Source organism: Mytilus californianus, unplaced genomic scaffold (assembly GCF_021869535.1).
Source record: "Mytilus californianus isolate M0D057914Y unplaced genomic scaffold, xbMytCali1.0.p SCAF_10, whole genome shotgun sequence".
Classification (NCBI taxonomy): domain Eukaryota; kingdom Metazoa; phylum Mollusca; class Bivalvia; order Mytilida; family Mytilidae; genus Mytilus; species Mytilus californianus.
Window position 1 is genome coordinate 75,587,193 of NW_026262582.1, and position 16,735 is coordinate 75,603,927.

Sequence of the window (16,735 nt, forward strand, 5' to 3'; positions counted from 1 at the left end):
GACTGCACAATGTCTGTACATCCTTTACAAAGTCTTTTTTTTTTTCCTTCTTACCTTTTAAAGCAATGGTTTCAATTCTATTGAAATTTGAAGATAGACATTCTTTTAAATTATGTAAATTGTCTAAATGTTTTATAATACTTTCAACTCTTTTACACATTAGTACTTCACTGATATTCAGTTGTTCAGACAACCTATCTACACTGTCTTCACATACGTTAACTTCTCTTTCTAGATTGTCTACTTTTGTGTTAGTTCTTTCTTCGAGGTTTTCAGTTATCTGTTTAAGTTACGTCTTTTCTTGTACATCTTTGTTTAAACATTTAGAAATATCTTCCAACTCATCTTGAAAATTAGAAATCTCTGTTTCTAGTTTTGCTTGTGTTGTCAACAGTTTTACCAATGCAAAATCAAGTATTTTTGTGTTTGCATCCTTTAAACCTGCGGCAGTGGCTTGTGAATTATCAAGATCCTTTGTGGCCTGAAAAATAAGAAGGGCATTGAACTGAATTGCAGCATGAAATACAAATGTGCCAAACTAGTCATGATCCTGTCAATTCTTGGTTTCTTTGCAATAGGAAAGCCATGGTTTTCTAGCGTAATATAAATATCTTTTATAAATCCAATTCTTTAACACAGTGGCTTAAATGAAGTCATTTGATATGTTTAATAAAAAAAATATTTTTCGCAGAGAGAAGTTGCACGAAGTATTCGCGCAATATTCAAAATGCAACCAAGATTTGATAAGTTGGAACCGTTTAATGTTTTTTGAACAAGAGTCTCAAAGGGTGAAGATTCGTCCAGTGATATCTAAGGAATATATATATATATATATCCAGAACGGAACCATTATAACGGACCTTCATACGAAAAACACGGACAAACATCAATTTCTTTCTCCTAAAAGTTGCCATTCTTAACACTGCTGCTCCCGTGGTATCCCATTCAGCCAGGCATTGTGAATCAAGAGAATATGCTCAACCGAAAATAAGCAAAATGCTAGACTTGAACAGGTACGTAAAGATCTAGTTGTTCGAGGATACAATAAAACAGCATTGATACAGCTTTCGAAAGAGCAAACAGAACTAGTCGCCAAGAACTTCTGGAGTACAAGGACAAAAATAAAGGAGTCAACAGAACACCTCTTGTTCTGACTTACCATCCTGATTTTAAAAATGTGTCATCCATTGTTCAAAAGCATTAGAAAATTATAGAAAATGACTCCAATTTAAAAAAAAAGTATTTTCTTCAACACCAGTCATGGCCTACGGAAAACCTAAAAACATCCGTGACAAATAAGTGACAGTTGTATTAATAAAGCAACCTACCCCACTTCCCGGTTGCTACAAACAATGTGATAGAAGGGATTGCTTATGTTGTAAAGCTGTTTATACAAGCAATTCTTTCATCAGCTCTTTTACAAAACAAAGTTATACCATTTTCTCAAATTCCAACTTTAAAACGGAGAACTAAATTTATGTATTAGCGTGTAACACTTGTGGCATTCAGTAAGTGGGATAAACAATGGATAAACTTAATATTCGGCTTAATAACCAGCGTTTATGGTACAAAACCAACAAAAACTATCCTTTCACAAGATATCTTCGCTCAAAGAAACAACGAAAAAGACTTAAAGACAAACATAAGATCGAAGTGTATAAATTAATTAGTATTCTGCTCGTGTTAACGGCAGAAATTGACATTGCATAAATATTGCGGTCAGGATCGCTGATTGGTTGACTGATACGTTGTGTTCGTGTCTCAAATCACTAGCGACATGATTTTTGAGGTTTGGGATTTGGAGACTGAACTGTTAATTTAACGATTGTGTCCATTTCCAAATTGTGAAATTTTTACTGAGTGTTAATTGATACGGCGATGCATGAATAGCAGAAGCTTACCCTGTCGACGCAACCCGTCTTGTTCCTTTTGGATAACATACGATTGCCTCAGCTGATTCTCTTTGATACATTGATTTGTCATTTCCTTATTGATTTACGAGATATGAGCATCAGTAAACTACCGTCGTATTAAACGAACATTATTCGATACATATAAACATTCAGAATCCATCTGTATGAGAATAAGATTTAAATATAAAAATATATAAGTAAAGGCGCTCTACAAATAGGATAAACTTATGACTCATGAAATAGGATAAACTTATGACTCATATGTTAACAGACAATCAATCAGTGGTGTCATATAGCATTATAATCTTTAGTATTATTAGAAAAAGAAAAAATACAATCGTTTAATAATTGTCTAAAGGAAACAGAAGAAAGTGCATATTTGATTTGTTCTTCCAAAAAAAGCATCTATATGGCGCAGAGACGGATATGTATTCGTCACCATATACACATGTGGTATAATGAACACATAATACAAGTATTTGGAGAAAAAATTACTATTAAAAAAAGTGTTGGGTCGATTTTAAATTTACAAATCTTCCCCTTTAATAGTTTATGTCCTTTTTTTATATCACAGAGAAGAAACGAAAATAGGATAACTTGAACTAAAGATTGTTTGTCAGAACTTCTTACAGGTTTGGCAAACAAATGATTTATATTACAAACTCTCAATGTATTTTATCCGGTAAAAAAAATGAGTTTCACATTACCGTTGAAAAATATATTCAATTAAAAGTTCATTGATCGTCAGGGGTTTTCCTTAACAGAACAATACTTTCGTATGCGCTAATTGGTTTAGGAGACTCACTTATCAAGCGATCCTCGTGTAACAGTGTTACATTTAACGTTCTCAATCTGCACAAGTGCTTCAAAATAAAAGAAATGGAAGGACATGAAAAACACGAAGTTGCTGCAGCGTGTCGTAACATCATTGTCAAATATGTTTGAGCTATTACATCCTTTCTCTTACCGTAACAAAAAAATATATGACAGTAGTATTATCATGAACATGTACAAAGTGCTAATAGTTCAGTATGTATTGCAGCTATAGATTTATAGTAATCTTTTGTTTTCAAGTCAGACGAAATATTTAAAGATAATAAAAAGGAATATACAATTGAACCTCACTTTAACCCAATGTGTTCCAAAAGGATAAAAGATTATTTTTATCTCTTGTCTCCATGACTAATTTTGGTATAACGTGACTCTTATAATGATTTTAGATGAAGCTTGCTTGCCAAAGTGTTTTTTTAGTTCTTCATTGTACAATTGTCTAATTTTCTAAAAATACATTGCTGATTATAGTCTTATATAAATAAAAAAATATAAGATTTGATTTACTAATATATCTTCACATGTATAAGTGGCTATTTGATTCTTCAAAATGTCTAAACACTTGTTAAATGTATTTTCTACTCTTATTGACAGTACTTAACAGTGCACAAGACCCTATAAAACAAAGTACTAGTAATTTAAATCATAATATTCACATTCAGTCACCCCAGTGTATTCTTAAAACAATTGTTTTAACGACCAACGCGTCCTTACTGGTGCTATAGATATGTCACTACAAAACACATGTAATTTTTATTGTTATGGGCGAATAGTTATCTCTTTGTCAATCATGCCACATCTCCGTATTTTATATACATACTTTAAATGTCCAATCATCGTAGACAAATCTATGGCGTTATAAACAGAACCCTGTCTTGTACTAAATATCTGATTTCAATGATTGACAAGATAGTAGTTCATTTATAGTGATATATTAATCTGCACGACAATTTGATTGGCATTTGTTATCTCTAAAAATCTTTTATTTTATCTAACCATACAGTCAAACATGTTAAAATAGTTTATAGTACTTAACTTTAAAAGGTAGTTATATTTAAGAAAATCTTCACAGATACCAGGCTTATATCACATCATATTTATAACATTACTAATTGGGACTTTTAAAGGATTCTGAATGAACAATGCATATGTAGATCAAAAGCTTATAAAAACTTTAACATACATTTCTAATATTCACTTTCAGCACAGGGGAACGAAATCGGTGCAAAAGAATGTTACCGAGTTTGAACCTTATTAATACATTAACAAGATACAAATCATGGAAACAAAAAACAAAAACTGAGGAAATCGCAAAAACTAAATGCAAAATCAAACTTTTACATCAGCTTCCCGTTTGACATGTTTGAGTTTCCATCACAAAAAAGTAAAAAAACAAAAATACAAAACTCCAGGGAAAATTCAAAACGGAAAGTTACTCTTCAAATGGCAAAATCAAAAGCTCAAACACATCAAACGATTGGATAACAACCCTCCTATTCCTGACTTGGTGCAGGCATTTTCTTATGTAGAAAAGATATATAAACAAATAAAGTCGACAGATATGTGTCGATCATTCTTCACAATATCAAAAATGAATTTTTTTTGGAATGGTGATGTAAAATTGAATTGTCATTTCAACATGTTCAAGATTATGTTTGAATGTATTCCCTGAACAGAAATCGATTTCTATTTTTTTATAAATGAAGTAAACTTCAATTGAAGTTGCAAACTTCCTATCATTTCAAAGCAACAACAAAAATTGTGAACACAAGCAAACAAGACCAGTCGATAGTACAATAATACTACTTTCATCCTTAAAGTTTATTGAATAAAACGTTTCTTATAACAAATATCAAAAGTAAACAATAAAAAAGGAAATCATCTGTGAAATGAAATAATATAGACATGCATACCTGATCACAGGTGTTTTTTGATAAACACATGACATATAGAAATGCATATCTTTTAATTGCTTCAGGAAAGAAAGGAGTCGGAGTGATACCAACAATAGGGAATGTTCAAAAATGACATGACAGAAAGACCAATCTTACAACTAGCATCCCCTTTCAGTTAGAAATAGTTTATAGTAAACATCTTGAAAATTTTTTTCTTTAGAAATATTTTACCAAAAAAGTCCTTATTGCGTTAGCCGTACAAACATATAAGCCTGGTGTCTTTGGTGATTTTACATGTTAAAACACAAAATGTAACATGTAAGTATATCAGCCAATAATATTCATGTTTTAAAATTTTGTCTTAAATATTTTCATTAATGCTTCAAATTTCTTGATATCTGTAAAAACTGCCAGAAAGACAGCGGATTTGTGATGAATATCAAAATAAGGACAGAGGTTTTTCCCACCAGAAAAGCAGCGTCAGGGTGTAATTAAAAATTGTCTTAAATTATATTTTTGTCGAAAACTATGTGTAAACTTCCTATTTAAAATCAAATACGTCTGTTGTTACATGATTTTAGCAACATGTTGTCATCCCAGGTGACCTTTCTGTACGTCAGCATGGTCAGCCCCATGTTTATTGATCACATGATTAACGTTAATACTTTTAAAAAATAATTAATTTATCTCCGCAGTATCATAAATTGCGTTAACATAATGCAATAATTATTGATCGGGTCTTGAATTCCTATACTATAATTGTGTTCTTTATCTTCCGTTTTTCATGTCTTCTAGTATCTAATACATGTTCGTTCCCATTTCTTTATCTCTTTCTAGTCAAAAAAAACTTAAGACACATCATAAGGGAATCAATCAAAACTGATATTTGTTAGGTAATCATTTCAAGATAGCGTTATTTATAGAATAAAGCTAATAGTACCAAATCTTTACGAATTTTCAAGCCGCGTTTTGAAATGAAACAGCAATTATCAAAATTTGCACATTGTAATTGAACTTAAGCATTTTAACTTTTCAGAAACAAACTATTCCAAGCAAGTGATTTTTGGTGAATGAAGCACATGTAATGCAAGATCTAATTCTATATACAAAAATCTGTATTTTTAAGGATGTTTCTGATTTTTGTTTTGTTTTCTAGTATGGCAGCAACCTAAAGCATAGGCTATAATATCCAGCTTTTTTAGGATGCGACCACATTTAGACACTGATCTTCAAATTATGTACCATCATTATGTTCTAGTTAAAATGATTGGTTACTTTAATCATGTGTTAATTATTGGTGTATGTACTGTGCAGGTTATCTATTGTGTGCTTTAATTTATGGTCTAGTTTGGCAAAATGGGGTACGTTATAATTATGCACATAAGCTTATTTAAGAAATGTGAATGATCATGTGGATGGGTTTAACTGTATCTTAGTCTTCACCCTTGTCTTTTTAAATCTGGATGAAAAAACAAGTTGACCGAGTGAGAGGAGCCTGTAAGCTAGTGGTCGTCGTTTTTTGCTGTCACAATGTCTAAGTTTCTGTTTGCTGTTTTAGTATTCATTAGGACGTTTGTTTTCTCAGTTGAATCGTTTGATATTTTGTTGTGTTGAGGTATTTTATAGCTTACATGCGCCACACAGTATGTGTTTTGCTTATTGTTGAAGTCTATATGGTGACCTATAGCTGATAAAATCACTCATAATCAACTGAATGGACGTTTTCATACAAAGCTAAAGAGAATGTTCACAGAGAACACGATATCCTTTCAATACAATCCTTGATTTTTTTTTAGTCAAACAATAACATTGTTGACTGACGTACACATTTCCAAATTACCGTGAGATAATTCAACAAACAGTAAAACTCCTCTTGTTTCAATTCGCTATATAACGGGAAAAAAAGTTTACATTGACAACAATGAACATGAAGAAATTTGACATTTCTGGTTTGGAAAAATAAATTGTTTATTATTGCATATTTTCTTAAATCCTTATTTTCAGATGATCAACACACTAAAGAAATATATTGCTGACCAACATTAAAGGGGCTTAACCGTACGCAATGCCTGTCATTACAGCAAATTCCAACTAGAATCCTGGTGCTTCTCTGGAGCAAACACATCAGATCTAGTTGACATTGAGCACAGAATTACACATACAATCAAAGGACATTATCACGTCATTATTTACCTTAGTGGCAGGAACCTGTGATTTTACCATAAAACAGGGGGAATGTATTAGACTAAGACACCAAAGTTATAGAACTGTAAATACAATACTAAGAGAATACGAAAGAGCAACACACATTGTTGAGCAACATCCAGGTGCCAAAATACAGTTTGTGGATTGTCACCAAGTACAATAAGTTTAAAGGACATTAACAACCTGCATCATTTAAAGTTGACCTCCAAGTAACAAAACAGATACAGAAGCTTAACTCTAAAATCATAGACCTGAACCAGCAGGTAAATAAGAACACTATAAAATTTAGCGAATACTTCATCAGAGACAGAAAAATAAAAAGAAGAGGCTACAGAAAGTCAATCAGCATCTCAATCAACAACAAAAAACGGTTTAAACCCGGGAAACTTACTTATAATTGAAATCACAAAAAAACTATTGCTTGACACCTAAGATGAATGTTACAACGCAATACAAGATTCAGAATTTGTCCTCAAGTTGAAGAAGCAGAGCTATTGACATTATTTTAGCACCAAGACGAAAATACTGTAGTAAAAGGTTTAGGTAAGTGTATCTTATCAGTCTTTACAACACCGTATTAAAACAAAGTTAAAACACTAGTGCTGTAAAATATATACAGCGAATAACATCTGAATTAAATATCAACTTCAAATTTCAAAATGCAGTCCATCACATTGTTTATCATCATTGCAAGCCCAATTCTCAACATGAAACATGCAGCTATGACAAACATTGAAGATGAAGAGGTACTCATAAAACAATATATTACTGCTGATGGATTATTCCCCGAGGGCATCATTTACTTGGTAGCTTAATGCATGATAAATACAAATAATACAATAAATAACTGTAAACAGCTTGTTAACAACAATAAATAGACTAAAATCACCAATCATTTTTTTTTACGTATAAATCGAAAAAAGTTTACATTGACAACAAAGAACATGAAAAAATTTGACATTTCCGGTTTGGAAAAATAAATTGTTTATTATTGCATATTTTCTTAAATCCTTATTTTCAGATGAGTAACACACTAAAGAAATATATTGCTGACCAACCCCAAAGGGGCTTTACCGTACGCAATGCCTGTCATTACAGCAAATTCCAACTAAATCTTGGTGCATCTCTGCAGCAAACACATCAGATCTGGTTGACATGGAGCACAGAATTTCACATGCAATCAAAGTACATTATCACATCATTATTTACCTTTTTGGCAGGAACCGGTGATTTTACCATAAAAGAGGGGGAATGTATTAGACTTAGACACCAAAGTTATAGAACTGTAAATACAATACTAAGAGAATACGAAAGAGCAACACACATTGTTGAGCAACATCCAGGTGCCAAGATACTGTTTGTGGATTGTCACCAAGTACAATAAGTTTAAAGGACATAAACAACCTGCATCATTTAAAGTTGACCTCCAAGTAACAAAACAGATACAGAAGCTTAACTCTAAAATCATAGACCTGAACCAGCAGGTAAATAAGAACACTATAAAATTTAGCAAATACTTCATTAGAGACAGAAAAATAAAAAGAAGAGGCTACAGAAAGTCAATCAACATCTCAATCAACAACAAAAAACGGTTTAAACCCGGGAAACTTACTTATAATTGAAATCACAAAAAAACTATTGCTTGACACCTAAGATGAATGTTACAACGCAATACAAGAATCAGAATTTGTCCTCAAGATGAAGAAGCAGAGCTATTGACATTATTTTAGCACCAAGACGAAAATACTGTAGTAAAAGATTTAGGTAAGTGTATCTTATCAGTCTTTACAACACCGTATTAAAACAAAGTTAAAACACTAGTGCTGTAAAATATATACAGCGAATAACATCTGAATTAAATATCAACTTGAAATTTCAAAATGCAGTCCATCACATTTTCTATCATCAATGCAAGCCCAATCCTCAAACATGAAACATGCAGCTAAGACAAACATTGAAGATGAAGAGGTACACATAAAACAATATATTACTGCTGATGGATTATTCCCCGAGGGCATCATTTACTTGGTAACTTAATGCATGATGAATACAAATAATACAATATATAACTGTAAACAGCTTGTTAACAACTATAAATAGACTAAAATCACCAATCATTCGTTTTACGTATAAACGATGAGGGTGAGGGGCTTATATAAACTTGTAATTTTAATCCACCAAATTATTATTAGTGAAGTAATTTTGCTATAAAAAATTTCGTATATATTTATTGTACTTTAACTAGGAAGAAAAGTTACAAATAGCATACCACATGAGTATAAAAAAGTCCTATGCCATATAAGACTTTAAATAATTTAGTGTCATTAAGGCCGTAACTCATATTCAAATTTAAAAAAAATGCATATTGAATTTATAGAAAATGGTAATGTGTTTCTATTTGGTCATTTCGATGCCACGGTGACATGATACAAGAAGTCTGAGTGCAATATAACTCTTAAAATTGAGAATGGAAATGGGGAATGTGTCAAAGAGACAGCAACCCGACCATAGATCAGACAACAGCCGAAGGCCACCAATAGGTCTTCAATGCAGCGAGAAACTCCCGCACCCGGAGGCGTCCTTCAGCTGGCCCCTAAACAAATATGTATACTAGTTCAGTGATAATGGACGCCGTACTAAACTCCAAATTATACACAAAAAACTAAAATTAAAAATGATACAAGACTAACAAAGGCCAGAGGCTACTGACTTGGGACAGGCGCAAAAATGCGGCGGGTTTAAACATGTTTTTTGACATCTCAACCTTCCCTCTATACCTCTAGCCAATGTAGAAAAAACAAACGTACAACAGTACGCACAGTAAAACTCAGTTCAAGAGAAGTCCGAGTCCGATGTCAGAATAGGAAACAAAAGAAAATAAACAAAATGACAATAATACATAAATAACAACAGACTACTAGCAGTTATTGACATGCAAGCTCCAGACCTCAATTAAACTGATTGAAAGATTATGTCTTCATCATATGAATATCAGGCACAATCCCTCCTGTTAGGGGTTTAGTATTATACTGTCATGTTATATATGAGAAAAACATAACCCGTGTCATGCCAACAACTGGTTTTAGAATAAATATGTTTAATTCCGATGCAAAGACCCTATAAGTGAATCAATATTAAAGCCAAAATATGCAATCTTTAATGACCTGACAACAGTATCGTAACTATATCCCTTCTTAATAAGTCTGTTTAAAGGTTTTGTTAGCTTTTGAGGTGAATACTGACATTTTTGTGCTTTGTAAAGAATATTACCATAAAAGATTGGATGTGAAATACCCGAACGTATAAGATGTCTGCATGTTGAGTTATATTTACGAATGATGTCCTTATACCGATGATAAAATTTAGTAAATGTTTTAACTAGTTTATGATATCAAAAACCCTGGTGTAATAATTTTTCAGTAATACATAAATTTCTTTTGCTGAAATCTAATACGTTGTTACATACACGAGCGAATCGTACAAGTTGAGATATATAAACACCATAAGATGGTGACAAGGGAACGTCACCATCTAAAAATGGATAATTAACGATAGGAAATGAAAAATCATCTCTTTTATCATAAATTTTTGTATTAAGCTTCCCGTTAATGATATAGATATCAAGATCGAGGAAAGGACAGTGGTCATTTTTAGTATTAGCTTTATTTAAAGTAAGTTCAACAGGATAAATTTCTTTAGTATACATACTGAAGTCGTCATTTTTGAGAGCCAATATATCATCCAAATATCTAAAAGTATTGTTAAATTTTTGTATCAGATGTTTTTCTTGCATTGATCTTTTTGTTGTGCATACAGTATAGTCTGATGCCAGGTTTATTAACATCTCAACCATTTAAAGTATACGTCTTAAATACACTTTGCAATGTTCAAATGCCAGAACACGTGTTTATAAAGAATTTTCTGCAGCGACAACATAAAAAAAACTTAAGAATGGCATTTGCTGAAACATCTTGTAAATGGCTGGTTTACCTCAAAATAGTAAGTGTGTTCCCTCTTTGAATTTCCACAAAAAATCCTGTTTATTCAATTATCATTTCCACTCTTTTAATTTTTACAATGCTATTTGTCTTTTTTTTTTTTTATTTGTCATTGCGTTGTCCGTTTATTTCTACTTAAGAGTTTGAATTCCCTTCGGTATATTTCGCCTCTCTCTCGCTGTTCTGGATTTTGTTGTGTTCTTTTTTACCCAATTTGTGTCATAGTTTGTCATATTTTGACTAACATCTAGAAATTGACAACGTGGGTCGGTTGTGAACAAAACATTACTTAAAAAAAGCCATTTCAATATTCGAAATGTTAATATTTTGAATTTAGTCTGATAACATTTCAGTAACCCCGGCACATGGAGTACACATGTACATGTATCTGTTCCAGTCAATACAATATTTCATAGTTCACCTATGATAGTTAACCTATCATAAGGTTTTTACAGAGAGAGTAATGAAGCTTTCATGTAAGAAAATGAGACAGCTGTTCAGATTGGACTGTTGACTCAATCCCTTTAAAAGTTATACAAACACCACCACCACTAGTTTGCTCTTTCGAGATTTACGTCGATGACACAAATATGTCCTGAATATCGTAACCCATAACTCTATCTTATTTCTCTCGAAGGAGCATTTTCTGAACCGATTTCTACAGGATATTTACTTACCATAGCAAAACACAGAATAACACATTTAGGACACTAGTTATTTACCCCTCCTGAACACCCTTTTTGGGTGAAAGTCGTCTGATTATATCTTTGAGTTGTTATTGTTGTTTTTCTTTTCGCCATTCATATGATTAATTTTCTAATTGTTCCCTTGATCACGTCTCTATCTTTTAAAGTGGTTTTGGTCAGACCATTTTTGTAAAATTGTAAAAGTAGTAAGTGACAATTCAACATATTGAAGAAAACGACCAAATTTTTTAACATTGTAACAATACAGACACAGGGCAAGTGGCGATGAAAAGGGTTGATTGGAATATAAGTGATACTATAATTATTGTGTCTATATTTTAACAACTAGGGAATTCAAGGTGTTCATGTTAAGAAAATGAATTGTTCCGTATTTCCTGAGTAACATCAACAAGAATGAAATTTGTTTTATTCATGTTATTTGCATTTGGAGGGGGAAAAGAGTTTGTGAATATTGAAAAAGAAAAAAAACAGGCATTCGGCGACGCATATTTATTACATTACATGCCACTAGCAGCACTGGATAATTGTGTTTAAAAATGTCATTAATAACATTTATTATTCTTGAAAGTTATCATGTAGATCTTTCACTCGTACGGGTTATATACTAATTTCTGCTTTTTGGCCCTTTTTTTAGCTCCTATTAAGTAGTTAAATGATGAATATTTTATCATAGGAAAAAAAATATGCAACTCATTTTATTACAGCTGATTTTATTCTTTATTCAACCTGGGATGAAATCAAAATTTCTAACTTGGAAATTAAGAACAGTCAGAAAATGGTTTTAGTGAGGAATTCGATTTGTCCAAACTTAAATTGTATATAGTTTTGATGGGGTTCATGTTGCCCAAGCTTTAGTTTTCTATGTTGAGGTTTTGTTACTGTTGTTTGTCTTTTTTAACCATAACGTTGTCAGATTATTTTCTACTTATGAGTGTCAATGTCCCTTTGGTATATTTCGTCTATTTTTTATATGAAACACGAAGACATTTATCTATTTGAGGGTACTACGACGTAATGGCTATGAGGTGTCCATTTCTGGTCTGAAGAAACTATCGCTGTACACTCGAAAGATATAAAACGTTTACTTCAAGGGCACATGTGTTGCTTGCAACTAATAACTGCAATAAACATGTTTCCTTTTTTCAATCAATTGAGAATACCAGTTTATACAACGATGTCATATCAGCGCAGAACTAATTAATTTTTACCTTTGACCGTTCCATCTAAAGGTCAACAAATGTGCCAATACTTCAAAAAATATGTCTTTTTCCTAATGGAATAGAAATAAGAAGATCTGGAATGAATGCCAATGAGACAACTCTCCTTCCAAGTCACAATGTGTAAAAAGAAAAACAATTTATAATATAGGTCAAAGTACGGCATAGACATTGGCTCACACCTCAAAGCAAGCTAAATCAGTAGAAACAGTTCAAAGATTTTTTTATTTTAATATTAGATAAGTTACTAACTGTTTTGTTGTCTTTTCGTGTGTATCATAATAAACTGTTCTGTCTAACCTTCAATGGTATTAGTAATCTAGTGAAAAAAAATCGCAACTTTTAAAATAGCTCAAATATTTTTCAAACAAACAACAAATTTAAAAAAAAAATGGATATTTTAGGGGCACTAGTTCAATAACAAAATAACATATGTTTCTGAAGTTTTCAGAGTTAATAGGCACATACTTCAAAAATTGATATTTCAGGGGCAATAACTCCTCAACAGGTCGACTGATTTTTTCGTATTTCCATGGTAGAGACATCTTGTCGTGCTGATTTTGTTTTTTTTACATGTCTAACATAATAAGATTATTGTTTTGTGCATAAATCAGGCCGTTAGTTTTCTCGTATTCGGTGCCTTTTATAGCTTACTATGCTGTATTTATTTTGACCATTGTTGCATGCCGTATGGGGATCTATCGTTGTTTACTTCTACGTTATTTGGTCTCTAGTGGAGAGTTGTCTCATTGACAATCATACCACATCTTCTTAATACTTTATACATCGAATAGTTTTCACGTTGTCCGTCAAAAATGCTTAAGATTGGCAAAACGATCGATTATTCAAGGTCAATAACTCAGAGATAAACATTTCGGACGCAATAAATTGATAACGTGTTGTTTTCAATTTTTATATTTATCCAATGTTCAGGGTAAGTACATCTTATTATTAATTCTGCTATCACACTTTTAACGTAGATCCTCTAGTATTTGAAACAATGACAAGACTATGCAAATAATATATAAAAAAACAACTTTCCGGGGCTATAACTCCAAATCAGGTAAACAATTTTTTCTAAATTTTTCTTGATAGACAAAGGTTGTTATGCTAGATATAAGAAGATGTGGTATGAGTGCCAATGAGACAACTCTCCATCCAAGTCACAATTTGTAAAAAACAATTCATTTAAGGTCAAAGAACGGTCTCCAATACGGAGCCTTTGCTTACACCGAACAGCAAGCTATAAAGGGCCCAAAAATGACTAGACTGAGTGTAAAACCATTCAAACGGGAAAACCAACGGTCTAATCTATATAAAAAACGAGAACCGAGCAACACGGATGAAACACATCAACAAACGACAACTACTGAACATCAGGTTCCTGACTGAGGACAGGTATATCCATTTTTTGTATGTATTACTACAGTTTAATAGATATTGGCCAATAAATCTGTAGTGTGACCCCTATGTTCTTGTTTAAGACCTGGCGGCGCAGTTGGTTCATCAACCTGGAGGAAAATCACCAACTTTACACTTAACAGCCTACAGATAAAGCAGACAAACTGTGTCTTCAAATTATTTATGGACGACGGATGCAAAAATATGACAAAAGTATGCGTGCCCTTCAGGCCAAGAGAGCTAACAAGTAGATGATGCAAGCACTTGTTGAACTATGCCTTATCTTCATCTCCTTTCCTGAATTCCAAAATTTTGCTGTTGGTTTTTCTTTTTGCAAGTTAGAAAATGCTATCGATGTCAGAACCTTGAAAATAGGGTTTTAAGACGCTTCCACCGTATTTCGACATATTCAGAATGTCGAGACGGATGGTATGTGAATTAAAAGAGCAATGATCATTTTCCCTCAGTGTCACCTTGATGTGTCTCTTTCTTTTTTTAAAATAATTAGATCTTTGCCATGTTTACATTGGTAAACTACTGTCGGCATAATTTATTTTCTGGATTCGAGTTATTTGACGACGGAATATCATTGGAAACTGTTAAATTTAATATAAAACATTTTGTTTGTCAACTGTTTGGCTGTTTGCATGTCTTTTTGATGTTTTTCATATCAACTTATCATTGTATACTTACAATAACAATACAAAGTCAGTTATATAGTACTTATGAATTTATTAAGTATCAGTCTTTCATAATCTGTGTTAGTATATGTTAACGCAACTTATTTTAACAATATATTGTTGTGACGTATTTCAACATATCAAAAAAAGCTTCGAGTTTATCTAAATATTCTAACAATCAAATTTTACCAATCTTCATGATAAATTAAAGAACATCTACAATTACAGTTAATTCCACTTTTTATTAATGAAGATTGTATGTACATAAATTATCAGAAAGTCCATTTGAGTGTATATCCACAAGTTTGATCCAACACTGATGACATTATTATTTTTGCGTAATAACCAAGCATATCAATATATAACAGATGTGATAATGTGACTTTACCTTTTAAATAACTGAGTTTAAAAAAGAGAATCTTAAGAAAACAATATAGATGTGAAATTAGTGCAATCTTAGCTGTTTAAAAATGTAAACTGACATTTAGTTACCGAGAAACGATTTTAACGTATTATTTTACACTGGTTCACTGCTAATTGAAATAAAACAAAGATTAAGGTAGAATCTAAAACTGAGGGTAAGACTTTTTGATCGTAGGAAAACATGCCCTCTTCGCACTAACAGGTTTCCATGTTCTCTGAACCGTGAAATTTGAGTCAGAAAAATAATTAACCACACAATTAAATAATGAAAATTGACAGTGTCATAAGTAAATGTGACCACAATCTCTTGGTCAACTTACTTAACCAAAAACTATATCATGAGACTTGTCTATGGTTCGTAAAAATGTATCAGAGGTTTAAAATTGATGGGACCACACATTTATAGTAAACTATCTTATCAGAAAACTTATCTTGAGAATGTTCTTATTTCACATTTTCACCAGACTTTATACTTATTTTAGAGTTCAAATATATGTATATATGATCTTTGATGAGTGGAATAAAAGCCACCATTTTCTACATAAAATAAATGTGGATAGTGTCCACATGTGGACACAGATGATACCCCCGCTTGCATATCATATAGTTATAAATTATAATGGCATATTGTTATTCTAAACTGTTTCCCAAAATTGATCGCCCTGAAGATCATAAAAAACAGTTTATTAAAATAAAGTATGTCAATAAAGGTTTTGATTTTGTAAATATTGCCGGTATTTTTAACGACCATTCTGTTAAAGAACAAATTCCGGGATATTTTGATAATACTGAGCTCCCTCTGATTTGTTATATTCACAAGAAATCTACCCGGAAATTTGTGTTTAATTATAGCCAATTGTGTAAAGATGTTAATATCAGTGAAAATACACCTACTTCATGTAATTGCAGTAATTCCGAATACATTTATGGACCCATTTCCCATGTTATAACAGGAGATCTTAACATCGTTCAAGACCGAGAGTTAAAATCATTCCTCAGTAAAGGACCTAAATATCGTCCCCCGTCAATTATTAATTGGAATGAGTGTCGTAATATCATCCACGACTCACTCCATACTTACTGTTTGAAATGGATAAAACGGGAAAAAGCTGACAAAAAATCTTTGGACTCTTTTTTTAAATCAGTAATGAACATAGTTAATATACGTATTCAACACTTTAAAGAACATTTTACTCTTAACAATAACCACAATAAACCTATTTCTCGTATCAAACATAAACTAAAAGAACTAGCCAAGGAATTTGTTTTTGTCCCGGCCGATAAAGCTGCTAATAATATTATTATTGTTTGACGTAAATTTTACATCGAGGTTCTAAAAAAAGAAATCACCAATTCACCAACATTCCAACTGACTCCATTTTCAGAAAACGACATCTGTAACAAACATAAACTATTAGCTACCGCTTTACAAGCAGAACCAAATACAATGAAAGTCCCAACTATG